The sequence below is a fragment of the Dermacentor andersoni genome, chromosome 7, assembly GCF_023375885.2.
Source record: "Dermacentor andersoni chromosome 7, qqDerAnde1_hic_scaffold, whole genome shotgun sequence".
Lineage (NCBI taxonomy): Eukaryota > Metazoa > Arthropoda > Arachnida > Ixodida > Ixodidae > Dermacentor > Dermacentor andersoni.
In genome coordinates this window covers 37,721,570-37,734,463 of record NC_092820.1, presented here as the reverse complement: position 1 = coordinate 37,734,463, position 12,894 = coordinate 37,721,570, and the positions used below count along the sequence as shown (strand labels likewise).

Sequence of the window (12,894 nt, the reverse complement as noted above, 5' to 3'; positions counted from 1 at the left end):
TTAGCATTTCAGGCATTTGAACAAGGATGTAATCCTTTGCCACGACAAAGGGCTCATTTATTTCAATATGCCATGGAGGCATACATGAACAGAGGAATTAAATTTTAATATTGATATTAAGCGACAAATTTACAATCTCACCAAATCAAAGCAATCATACAGCATCGATGCTAATGGAAGAAAAGAAATATGCCTAAATACCAGATAAATGCAAAACCGGGCATTATAAATAGCGCCAGTTCAATATGCCCGTGGTGCCTGCATAGTAAGTACATACCATAAGGTTTCAAAAGTGCAACTTCTTGGCCATCATTTCATCCAATTTGTCAAAAAAGACTGTTGTCTCACCTCCTAAATGTTTCCGTTAGCACTGCCTCCATGTTTGCGTCAAATGCTGCCTGTTCCGGCTAAGATCTGAAAGAACAGCTCAACTGTTAAAACTTTGTAAACATTTTATTCAATAAGGATATGCACACATCAAAGTAACCTTTAGCAAGAGCACATATAGCAATCGCAAGGAACTCTTATTTCTTATAAGCAGAGAATCCAGTTTACAGTAGGAAGAGAAGAGCCTGAGAACAGCTATAATGCATCCGTTGATGTTCTCTTCGAACGAACCACAAATGACCTTGCCATCAGGAAATATCACAAGTCCACATATGTGGATACACAATAGGCAGAACATATTTAAATAAGTATAAGGATATAAGTATGATTTCATTTTCCAGATTCAACTGCAGGGTAGGGTTTTGGCAAAAAGCTGCCTGCACAGCTTGACTGTGTCCAGAAAACCCCTACAAGCAGCAGCACACAAGTGGTACAGGAAATCTTCTACAGACACACATAGAATAGTCACATTCAATAAAGAGAAACATTCACTATTTATGCATACAGAGTGTAATAACCTTTGCACAATATTTGAACAATAAAATCGGAAATCGAAACGCTGAAATGGTCATACATATGTTCAGAAATAAAAGTAATAACCAAGCAAACATGGGGCATCTACCAGCAAAGACATAGAATAACATTTCAACAGAATAATTCCGCAGCTCAGCTTTGGTATACCCTTTTGTATGTTTATACGTGTTTAGAACACGGGGCAGGTTATAAGACAACATTTGTAGTTTATAATTAGCGCGAGAACATGGTATATTCCATGTTTTAATAGGTCTTGTGTGTATGTTAGCACGACGCATGTACAAAGATGCCAGAGTAGAATAAAAATCGGGAGTGGATTCCATTGAAAAATAATTTCTTTTTGTCACAACTTAAAGTAGTACAAATGATTGACGCGGACAATGTATCTGCTTCAAAAGCACACTTGGAGGTAGTCGTATTATCAACATTAGCGATTATTCGAACAATTTTCTTTTGCAATACGAGAACCTTATTTATGTTTGTTTTGGTCAATGTGGCCCACACTAAACTGCAGCAGTTAAGGCAAGAATGTACGCGGCTTCACTTTGCTGTAAGTAATTTGAGACAACAGCTGTCTTCCAGTAATGGGGCTCACTACTGTGAACTTGTAGCATAATGCCCTCCAATCTCACATTTTCACATGAGATCTACAGAATGTTTGTTTCTATTATTTTAAAAATTAAATTATGGGGTTTTACGTGCCAAAACCACTTTCTGATTATGAGGCACGCCGTAGTGGAGGACTCCGGAAATTTCGACCACCTGGGGTTCTTTAACGTGCTCCTAAATCTAAGTACACGGGTGTTTTCGCATTTCGCCCCCATCGAAATGCGGCCGCCGTGGCCGGGATTCGATCCCGCGACCTCGTGCTCAGCAGCCTAACACCATAGCCACTGAGCAACCACGGCGGGTTGTTTCTATTATACATGAATGAACTGCAAGCTGTGATTCTATGGGGGAATGGCACTGAGCTAATGCCTACTAAACAATCTGCGTAAGTGTGAATGACAGCATCATTAAGAGGACTACCCTGCTGCTTTGTAAGGAGTCACTCCATCTCAGTAACATTAAAAGCGGGTCGCGCGCATCACAGAGATGAGACAAAGTTCCAAATAAGGGCCAGAATTATGTAGTATTGTTTATTGATCAAATAATGCTCCCTATGTTCTGTCAAGTTAACAATGCCACACAACACAGCTAATTATAATATTTATGTATAATATAATTATAATATAAGCATGACATAAATTGTGACTGAGTGTTACCCTTTCTGTAGCTTTCATGACTGTTTTTTGTGAAGAGGAATGGAAGTAGAAGAAATGCTGTTGGTGGTAACCGAACCCACCATTTGACATGACGCATGCAGCGCTGCACCAATTCATCTAGCCATGATTGTCTTTTCCTCCTGGTAGCCAAACCCCCATATTTAACATGAAACACACAGTACTGTACGAATTCATCTAGCCACAAGTGTCTTTCGATCCAATTCACTTGGTGTTTGTATACCCGCATAAAATGTAGCGCTGGTAGTGTTAGGGTCCGTGTTGTTAGCCAGAATAAAGAACATGGGCTCAGGGCTGCAATATCGACACTGCCATTGAATATTTAAATTTCGAGGTCATGAGTAAACTGCAATTCAGTACTAGTCAACGAAGTATCAGTGATAAAAACATTTCGAATCAACAATGCCATATACACTGCTAAACAGTTAAAAAGGCACTACACAATTTGGACATTGTTCACTGACCCAATCTAAAGCTTTAGGAAAAGAATTTTTTCCCCTTGGTTATCGAGAGTTTTCAAGGGGAACTATGCAGCAACTAAGTTATAATCATGAATTAGACAACAAAAACTTGTTTTCATTATAGACACCTACCACTTGCCTTAGTGACATAACCGCATGAGAATGGAGAGCAATACCCTTTCTAATTAACATTGTGCTTGCCATTCACATTGCAATACAAGGTTGGGAAAAATGTGTGACCGAACATAATTGAGACATTTACTGTGCAATGAATTCTCATTAAGTACATTCTGCAACTAAGTTATAATCATGAATTAGACAACAAAAACTTGTTTTCATTATAGACACCTACCACTTGCCTTAGTGACATAACCGCATGAGAATGGAGAGCAATACCCTTTCTAATTAACATTGTGCTTGCCATTCACATTGCAATACAAGGTTGGGAAAAATGTGTGACCGAACATAATTGAGACATTTACTGTGCAATGAATTCTCATTAAGTACATTCTATCCCAACTTTATTTACATCTGGCATAGGTTGGCAAACTCATGCATGATCGACTCACTCAGACTGATCTCGAAAGTGAGTCTCAGTAAGCCCAACTGAATCGAATTTCTGTAGGTCTTAGGCTGAATGAACCCGGCTGAATAGAATTTTGGTGAGCGTGAGTGAGTTTTCATTAGTTTGCTGACCTATGCATCTAGGTAATTGTTGTGACTTACATTGTCGGAGATGACGAATCGTAGGCAATCCATTCAATTTTCTTTTGAAGATTGTCAGGCACGCCTCCTGCTGTAATATTTCAGAGGTGTGCAGCAATGTCAATGGGCATCGGAGGCAGTGTGTACGTTGACAATTCCTTGTACTGTCCTTTGACTGCATGCTCCACATGTCCAACTGCACTAGCAGACAGCCTTAAAAAGAGAAGAATTCATTGCTAGAAAAACAAAAGTTATGGTATCACAGACTATCACTCCACATGCTCAGATTTACCTCCTATATAGTTAGTGACGAGCTAAGAATACAGGAAGGACTCTTGATAAATATGGGCACATTTGCCATGGCAAATGGAGCCCATTGCTGTTCAAGGATAATGATGTACGAACAGCAAAAATCACTGACTGAGACAAACGACTCGTTACAGCATGAATGGGCTGTTAAAACCAAATTTAAAGAGGAATCTTATCACCCCCTATACAGAAACCTCCTCACCAACACACCATGATCCCTCTCGCCCTTTTCGCATTGGTACCATGCACAAGGAAGACTCATTATTGGTCCCTTCACAGACATTGGTACCATGAGCAAACAGCTCCCCACCAAGGTGAAATAAGCAACCATAGGACGCACCTGCAAACATTTCTTCTGAGGAAAACTTGTTGCTAGCTGCATCGTCTACAGAGGTATTGCTTTGTGAAGGACATATACTGGGCCATAAAGTGCCAAGTCCAGACTAGCGTTGTCTTGGCACCAGAAACAGAACAAAAGCAGGTGAGATAAAGGCCAAGAATGATTTTATAGAACAAAAATGTACTAGAACATTCTGGTTCTCAAATACATAAACTAGACTGCTTGTGTTCATCCAAACATTATTAACACCCTATCACATTTCTGGTGGGTAACGAATGAATATTTCAATGAATGCATTTTTTTCTGATAACTTCTTGGTGGCTTTGCTTATAAGCTTTTTTTGTGAAACATGGCCATTATTTCAAACACGAAGTCAACTAGTCCCTCAGCATTACGTAAATCTGAGCTACTGAGATTCATACAAATGTCAAGGTCAGATAAGACTTTGAAAGGCGATATGGAAGGATGTACGAGTCACGAACATGATTGTGCTGCTTAAGCTCTTCATATATCATCAGTTATATTTGGGCTGTCTAGACTGCACAAAATTTAAAAAAAAATGTATTGCAGCTTTTTCTTTTTATGTTTTCATATATACACCTAATTTGTCATATCTATTAGCAGCAGAGCATTCCAATATTTAACAAGTACAGTGGTATGCTATAAAAATGGAACTAGGACTATATACATTAGTATATTAGGGGGGAAAAACGTTTTATTTTTACATAGTGGAATTGCCCCTATGGCATGCATTTATTTGTTTAGTAAATTCCCATGAGCTTATTCCCCAAAGTTAAGATACAACCAGGCGCAGAAAAAAGCTGTAGGACAGGAATGAGTGATACTTGCTACTACTTTATTGAAAGCAAACAAGATCAGATTTATAGGTGAAGGTGGCCATGTGCGCACATATGTTTGCACGCAATACCTAAACAAGTTTGCATTATTATTCAGTCATACAGTGCAGAAACTGTCGTTCAGTTCAGTTCAAGCCACAGATCTATCACTGACAGAGACGTCACATTTCATGTTGATGAAACAGGCCTCCATTAATTCCCATGCCAGACAATCTTTGCTTTTACCTAAAATGCGGATATGGAAAAGATATGGCTCACACGAGCGGTAATTACAGTGCATAGGCAAATGTGCATTAATCTTATTCCTGACAGACAGCTCATGTTCCCTTGCCAAATCGTTGATGCAACAGCCTGCCTGGCTGATATGCACCCTGCCGCAATTAAGTGGAATTTCGTACACCATACTGACCACGCAAGTCACATATGGCCTTTTATGATTTTTGCCACAAAGGGTTACCTTCTGTGGGTCTAAGATGCCTGGGCACTGGCCAGTAAGCTTCCGTGGAGCCAAGAAAATATTAGGTACTTGGTACCTGCTGGCCACTTTCTTTAAATCGTGGGCCACTTCATGCATGTATGGAACAAGATGCAGCCTTTTCTCCACTAGTGGCTTGGCAAGGGGCATCTAAGCGTTCTTTTTGGCTGTGACGCTCGCCTCCTTAAATCATGGGTTTGCGGAAGTGCAATATTTCTATCTGAGCTATTAATGAGCCAATTTGAAAATTTTTGCAATAGAATGCTCGCAAGAGGGCACCTAACAACTTCCAGCGTATAATTAAATTAGCTATGTCGCGTGGTGAGGGTCTCTTTAAGGTACTCCTCAAATACCGGTATTACAGCTTTCTAGCATACGACAGGTTTTAATGTTATACAGAGCTATTGCATCAGTACAGATTAAATAGGATCGGGTACATACGGCATACCAACTGCACAAGTTCTCAGAAGATGGAAGTCCAGAAAAGGCTAGTTTCCTTGCGGCTTCTTGACACGGCAATAATTATAGTTCAGCAACGTTGTGTTCGTACGGGCAAGTATGCGCTACACTTCTCAATTTAAGGTCAAGTGCATTGGCTACGACGAAACAAAAATATTAGTAGTTGGCAGCACAGTGAAGTGACACAGCGCAATTTCGTAATATTCGATCTGTCAGTTCAACGCGCGGCAACCGAACAGTTATTAATCGTGCTCGACATTTCCGCTACGCATACCGTTGCTACTTTGTGCATATGAACCAAACAATGACCAAATCCTCTTTTCGCTCCATAACACGAAGTACATTTACGCTCACCTGTATTAGAAGATCGTTGCCTGTCATCAGGTACACGAACCCTCCCGTCCGCAGGCTTACGTGGAGGTCGGCGAGTTTCCGGGCGCCTGTGAGCTTCACGATTTTCTTTGATGGCCCCTGCGAAGCGAGGCAAGCCGCTTCTTCCACACCAGTCGGCGAGCGTTCAGTTGAAGCCGGATCGGATGACATGCTGCCACCGTTCTGAGGTTTCACAGGCGCAACGCAAGCAAGAGGCGAACCGCTCCTTCCGCACCAGTTGGCGAGCGTTCAGTTGAAGGCGGATCAGACGCCATACTGCCACGGCTGTCAAGTTTCACAGGCGCAACGCAAGAAAGACGCAAACCGCTCCTTTCGCATCAGTCGGCGAGCCTTCATTTGAAGGCGGATCGGACGACATGCTACCACCGCTGTCAGGTTTCACAGGCGCAACGCAGGCAAGAGAGGAATGCCACACGCGTTTAGATACTCGTTCACCGCCGTAGATTGCAAGGTGCCGTCAGAGCCACTGCCGCGCTTCTCATAGTTGCCAATCCAAAGTCGAAGTAAATACGAAAGCCATACGCCATGAGCTGGGTCCTGAATATTTCGCTGCGTGCGTTCACAAAATATTTTTCGCTCACCGCTGCACTACCCTTGCTCAAATTTGGCAAAACGACCACATTTTGGCGTCTACTTCGTTTAGTATAACACTTAGCACAGTTAATTGCCTGATCTTTTTTTTTTAATGCAAACTTACCGGCGCTCATGAGAATGCGAGCTGCTGCCGCGACGGTGCAAGCATATACTTGTATCGCCGCCTTCCGTCAGCTGCAGAAAGCAGCATATCAGGGAGTGCTGCCGCGTGTTGCCTGCTCCTGGAACAGGTGACCATCCTCTCTAAGACGCTGCTTTTTAAAGCTGACGGCAGGCGGCGATACCGGTTTATGCTTGCGCCGTACGGCAGCTGTTTGCGGCCTCATGGACGCAGGCAAATTTGCATTCTTTTTCTTACAAACAAGGCACTTAACTGTGTCAAGTGTAAAGTTGACGCCAAAATGCGATCGCTCTACAAAGTTTGAGCAAGAACAGAGCAGCGGTTTGCACGTTTTTGCACAAGGGTTTGCAGAACAGTGCACGAAGTTTGCACATTCCATCGTGGCCGCAATGATTGTACAAACAGACCACAACGTTTGTAGATTCTAAATCTAAAACGTTGACAGACCACCACGACCCACAGAAGCCTTCATACGAGGCAATACCCCTCTAAAGGGCACTGCTTCACAGCAGTGGTGCCTTTTCTGGACTGTTGCCTAAGATTCTCGCTTCTAAAATTGTAGAGGGAAACGAAGTCTGGGAGGTTTACCTCCTATTCAGAGAAGTTCTAGGCGTGCTTTTGTCTGATGAGCTTCCCTCAGAGTCTCTTGTTTATATGGAGGTGAAAATTCAAGAATTTCTCTGTTCATTCGTTACCCGCTACGCAGAAGCACACATAATCCCTAAATTACATTACCTTGTGCCCTACCCACGCATAATCTCTCTTTTCGGACCACTTAAACAAATCTGGCGTATGAGGTTCGAGGCATCAAAGATGAAAAACTTCAAAAACACATGTAAAACACTTGCAGAGCTTCCCCAACTTTCGCAAAGCTATGAATTCCGTGAGATTGTCTTCAAGCAACGCCACACCATGTCAGGCCTGAAACCTGGGCGAAGATCTGTTTTACATACGTGCATTGAGGAGCGCCTGCCTCCAGGTAACGTATGGCAGGCAAAGTCAGTCAATATGCCGCAAATGGCATACCATGTGGGAGTTGTGCTTTTAATGGCCAAGGGAGACGAAATTGACTTATGGGGTTTTACGTGCCAAAACCACTTTCCGATTATGAGGCACTTGTAGTGGAGCACTCGGAAATTTCAACCACCTGGGGTTCTTTAATGTGAACCTACACGGGTGTTTTCGCATTTCGCCGTTATCGAAATGCGGCCGCCGTGGCCGGGATTCGATCCCGCGACCTCGTGCTCAGCAGCCCAACACCATAGCCACTGAGCAATCACGACGGGTAAGGGAGACGACCCACAATTTGCACGCTTTGCAGGTATTCTTGCGGCTCAGGATGAGGTTCTGTTCTTGTTACACCAGATGGGACTTGTTGAATTCAGGAGACATCGATAAGCATTTAAGGTATCTAGACGCAATGTAGTCTGTGCAGCGCAGCCAGGACATGAGGTATTACCAGAGTTACACGAGTTTTACCTGGCAGGGGAAGTGGTACCCAGATGTGAATTAGTGTTGTTTCATTAAAAATAATAATATTTGCTTAGCTTTATGCTATGAACTCTAAGTGGTGTACTTCACAGCTTGTGTTCTGCTGACATTGTTTGTATATTCGTGTTATATTTTTTTCTTGTTGTTTCCATTCTGTGCAAGCTCAATCAATATTCATGCACTCCCCCCCCCCTCTTGATGTATCTTTATATACAAAATATATAATAATGTACAGTGTGTTGCATAAAGATACCAACCAGTGTTATTACTTCTGGAATTTGGCGTTGTACCATCCTGCTTCAATTATTTCTTATTTATTTATTTATTTAAAATTAAAAGAATTAAAAGAACAATTTGACTTTCTTGCTATGCTGATTATGCAGTAATGCAGCACTGCATGAAACGCATTTTACTTTTTGCGGCTATAGAGTTGAACTCGGGTAGTTACATATTATTAAGAAAACATATTATGCTGCTTTCTTTGGTATAGTCAATCAGTTATTTGATTGAGTGAACCAACGAATCCTCATTCGCTGCAACCTATAACATCATATGTGCCTTTCACTGACTCCCTTCAAGCAGCATGGGAGTACTCCATTTCATGCTTCATTCCTAACTTCGTTTTGTGACTACCCTTGGAAAAAAATGTAGTCAGCGAGTGAAAAAAGAGAGTCGAGGTAGTCGTGACCCTCTTTCGACTCTCCTTTTTTTTAAGAGTGTAATGTAAAAAGCACAGAATCTGGCCAAGTCATGAAGGAAATCAAAGAAGTTAAAAGCCAGTTAGAAACCTTCGACACAGAGAAGTATCGCGGTTCCATCATAAGATCCCGTGCAGAAAGATTGTGGCAAGGAGAAACACCGAATAAACGCGCGCTAAGTGACGAGAAAGCTTACGCTCGCCGCAGGGATCTAAAGCAGATAAGCTACAAGGAAGAAGTGACGACTGACCGCAGGATCATTGAACACCCCTTTGTTGAACCCTATGGAGACCTGTTCAGCAAGAGGGACACTGATCTGGGTGGGTTCATAAGCCACTTCCTACACTTATTGCACGATTGGAAGAAAACGTTAAAAAATGCTTCGAAGCGTCTATAACTGTGCGTGAAGTTGAAGGTGCTATAGAAGAACTAGGCTCAGGAAAGGCACCTGGGCCGGATGGTTTAAGCGCAGCTTTCTACAACACTTTTAACAGAAACAGCAATAATTATGAGGGAATTTTTAGTGCAGTCCTACAAAAACAACCGAATACCCGCGTCTTTCCGAACAGCTCAAATGGTCCTGATACCGAAATCTGACGATCCAGTAAAGCGTTTGTCTCTTGCATCGTACCGCCCCATTAGCCTTGCGAACACTGACTCTAAAATGTTTATGAAAATACTGGCAAAAAGGCTACAGAAAGTAATTAAACTTTTAGTTGGAGCCCACCAAGCGTGTTGGATTAAAGGGCGCACAATAACCATCAATGTACACGTCGCCAGGAGCATTCTAGAATGCGTCGATGCTTTCGAGGGTAAAGTTGCAATGTTGCAGCTAGACCTGGAGAAAGCATCTGACCGTGTGTCTCATGATATTCTCTTCGAGATTTTAGAATACACGAACTTGGGATCAGTGATTATATATGGTTTGAAAATGGTCTACACAGACTGCAGCATGCCGTTGAGCCTCACGAGAAGTGTCAATGTTTCCTCATCTCTGAAACAAGGGTGCCCAATTTCTTCATTGCTTTTCACATTATACCTGGAGCCCTTTTGCCTAGCCATTAGGGAGAACGAGAAAATAAGAGGATTCCAATTGCAGCAGAGTGAAGTGAAAGTGCTTTCTACGCAGACGATCTAGCAGTGTTTTGCGATGACTATGACAGTGTCAGCGAAGTGGTCACTGTGGCGAAAAGCTATTGTGAAAAACAGGTAGTGCCATAAATTGGGACAAGAGCATCGGGTTTTTGCATGGCGCGTGGCAAAGCACACCGCGCTCTTTCGCAAAGATACAGTGGGTGACCATGCCTGTGAAATATCTTGGCGTGCCGTTTGAGCATTACAAAGACAGCACTCAGTTCTGGGAACAGGAAACACAGACGGCGAAGGAAAAAGCGCTGGCATGGCAAGGGCGCAATCTGTCATAGTTCGCGAGCTCCACTGTGTGCAACATTTTTCTGGTTGCTAAAATATGGCACATACTAAAACCGCTATTCATGTCGAGAGTGAATGTACAGAAGCTGCATCGAGTGTTCGCTGTGTTCATTTGGAACTCAACTTGGGAACTCTGCAGCCGCTCTAATCTGTTCAGATCAGTTCGAAGCGGTGGTCTTGGACTGTCACACATATTTGTACGCCAGATTGTATCGCGGTTTGTGTTCTTGCGGAACTAGAGTGATCCATTTTTGCGCACCATGACACAAGTGCGATTAAGTGATATTTCACCTGACTTCCTTGTTTCATGTACGAAGGTTGAATCCCGTCCAGTTAAAGGTTTCCTTCGGGAAGTCGTGTCATCTTTCCGTATGCTTAGTGTTCATTTCTCTCTAGAATATTTAGGTTCCGTCAAAAGAAAGAAATTGTATCATGATATGATAGACTCATTAATGCCAGTTCCAATGTACAGGATAGCATACTATGGAGGTTCAGGCGATGATGTCCTCAAAAGGGTCAAAAGAATGCCCGTGAAACCATCGGTAAAATCATTCTTCTTTAAACTCCACAGAAATACCCTGCCCGTAAGGACTTGGCTGGCTGACAAGGGAATATTTCTGTCATGAACCACCAATTGTATAATGTGTAAAAACCAGAGACTGTTGATCAGGTCTTCATCGATTGTTGGGATCCCTTTTTTCATTGGGACACCTCACAACGAACCTTAAAGAAAGCATTACCAATCACCCCACGGGGTATCAGATACTTAGATACAGGCCAAAACGATGTTCCATATCACAGTATTATGCTGCAGAGCCTCCATTGTATATGGTCCAGAAAAATTTCGGTATGTCATCCTGATGTGAATGTCCGTTCTGTCCGAGAACGCTTTATTCAAAGTGTTGTCTACATGCGTCAAGTGTACAAAGTTCCGAAAGCACCGCCCGAGTGGTTGCCGCTGTTTGATGAATTGGCTAAATTCAAGCAATTTTAATGTCAGCGAGTCGGCATAAGCTATGCTGACTCTATGTTTAACAATGTATTGCGCATTGCATTTCAGTTACGAGGAAATGAAGAAAAAAAAAAAACCCGCTAGAGCTCAGTGGTAGAGCACTGGTATTGTAAACCAGGGGTCGTGAGTTCAATCCTCACCGGTGGCAGCGCATACTTTTTCTAATCACAAATTTTATCTGCGTGTAATACAAACGCTACATGGCTGAACCGTTTTGCGCGCCTCTTCACAGCGCCGCTATAGCTAAGTGGTAGAGCACTGGTCTTGTAACCCAGTGGTCGTGAGTTCAATCCTCACTGGTGGCAGTGCATACTTTTTCTATTCACATATGTTATCTGCGTGTAATGCAAACGTTACATGGCTGATCCGTTTTATGCGCCACTTCACGGCGCCGCCATAGCTCAGGGGATTCCATTTCCGGCCACCGCAGTGAACGGACGCGGAATTCCTTGCTCCGTTAGTGGCGGTTAGAGCGGCCCTGGCACCAGGTTACGGATAAGCCTTACGCGGATTATCAAGTTGTTTTCCCTCATCTGCCTTCAGGTACATCAGTTTTGTACGCAGTATTTTTGCATGCGGACATTAAAACCAGGCCGTATCGTGTCGAGCGCTATCGAGATGCGCTCGCGTGTCTTGCACTGCTGCCAGAAGTGATGGGCCTTGGAGACTTCCAAGTGAATCATGTGTGGGCGGTGACCTTCCGTGATGAATCTTCGAAGAAAAAGATGCTCGCAGCAGAAGCTTTCAACGTGAAAGACCAAGCCTGCGTCGTTTATGATCCCGGCAACCAAGGCATCATATTGAAGCTTTATTGGCTGTTGCATTGCGTTCACGACGACAAAGTTCGAGCAGCGTTAGCCCCTTACGGAAAGGTTACAGATATCACCCGCAAAGAGTGGCGAGTACAAGGATGCAATGATAAAGGGTCCACCACCCGTTTGGCGACACTCTTGCCAAAGCCTGGAATTACAGTTGAAGACTTGCCTCATCAGGTGCGCGTCGCGGAAAACTTAGCGCTCGTGCATGTACCAGGAAGACCCCCGTTATGCCTCCGGTGCAATGGAAGTGGACATATCAGGCGCGAGTGTCGCATACCACGCTGTGCACTCTGCCGACGATTAGGCTACGATGAACAAGACTGCGTGCGATCCTATGCAGTGGCAACAAGCCCAGTTAAAGGAGACGAGGTGGCTGAACATATAATGGATCATGCTGACGCCCATGCAGCCTCCCGAGCAACGACCGAAGACCCAGCGGCAGACAGCGCACCCTCTGAGGCGTCTCCACTTCCGGAAAACTCCACTGGGCCCGGCGGCAGCCTATCTGGCGAGGCAAAGAGCGTGC

At 43.4% G+C, this 12,894-nt stretch overlaps 1 non-coding gene across 1 annotated transcript; it reads left to right on the top strand.

The window, feature by feature from the left end:
* Positions 1-11,783: 11,783 nt before the first annotated feature.
* On the top strand, positions 11,784-11,855 carry TRNAT-UGU (transfer RNA threonine (anticodon UGU)). Its single transcript has one exon. It is a non-coding gene; the product is annotated as a tRNA-Thr (tRNA).
* The last annotated feature ends 1,039 nt before the right edge of the window (positions 11,856-12,894 follow it).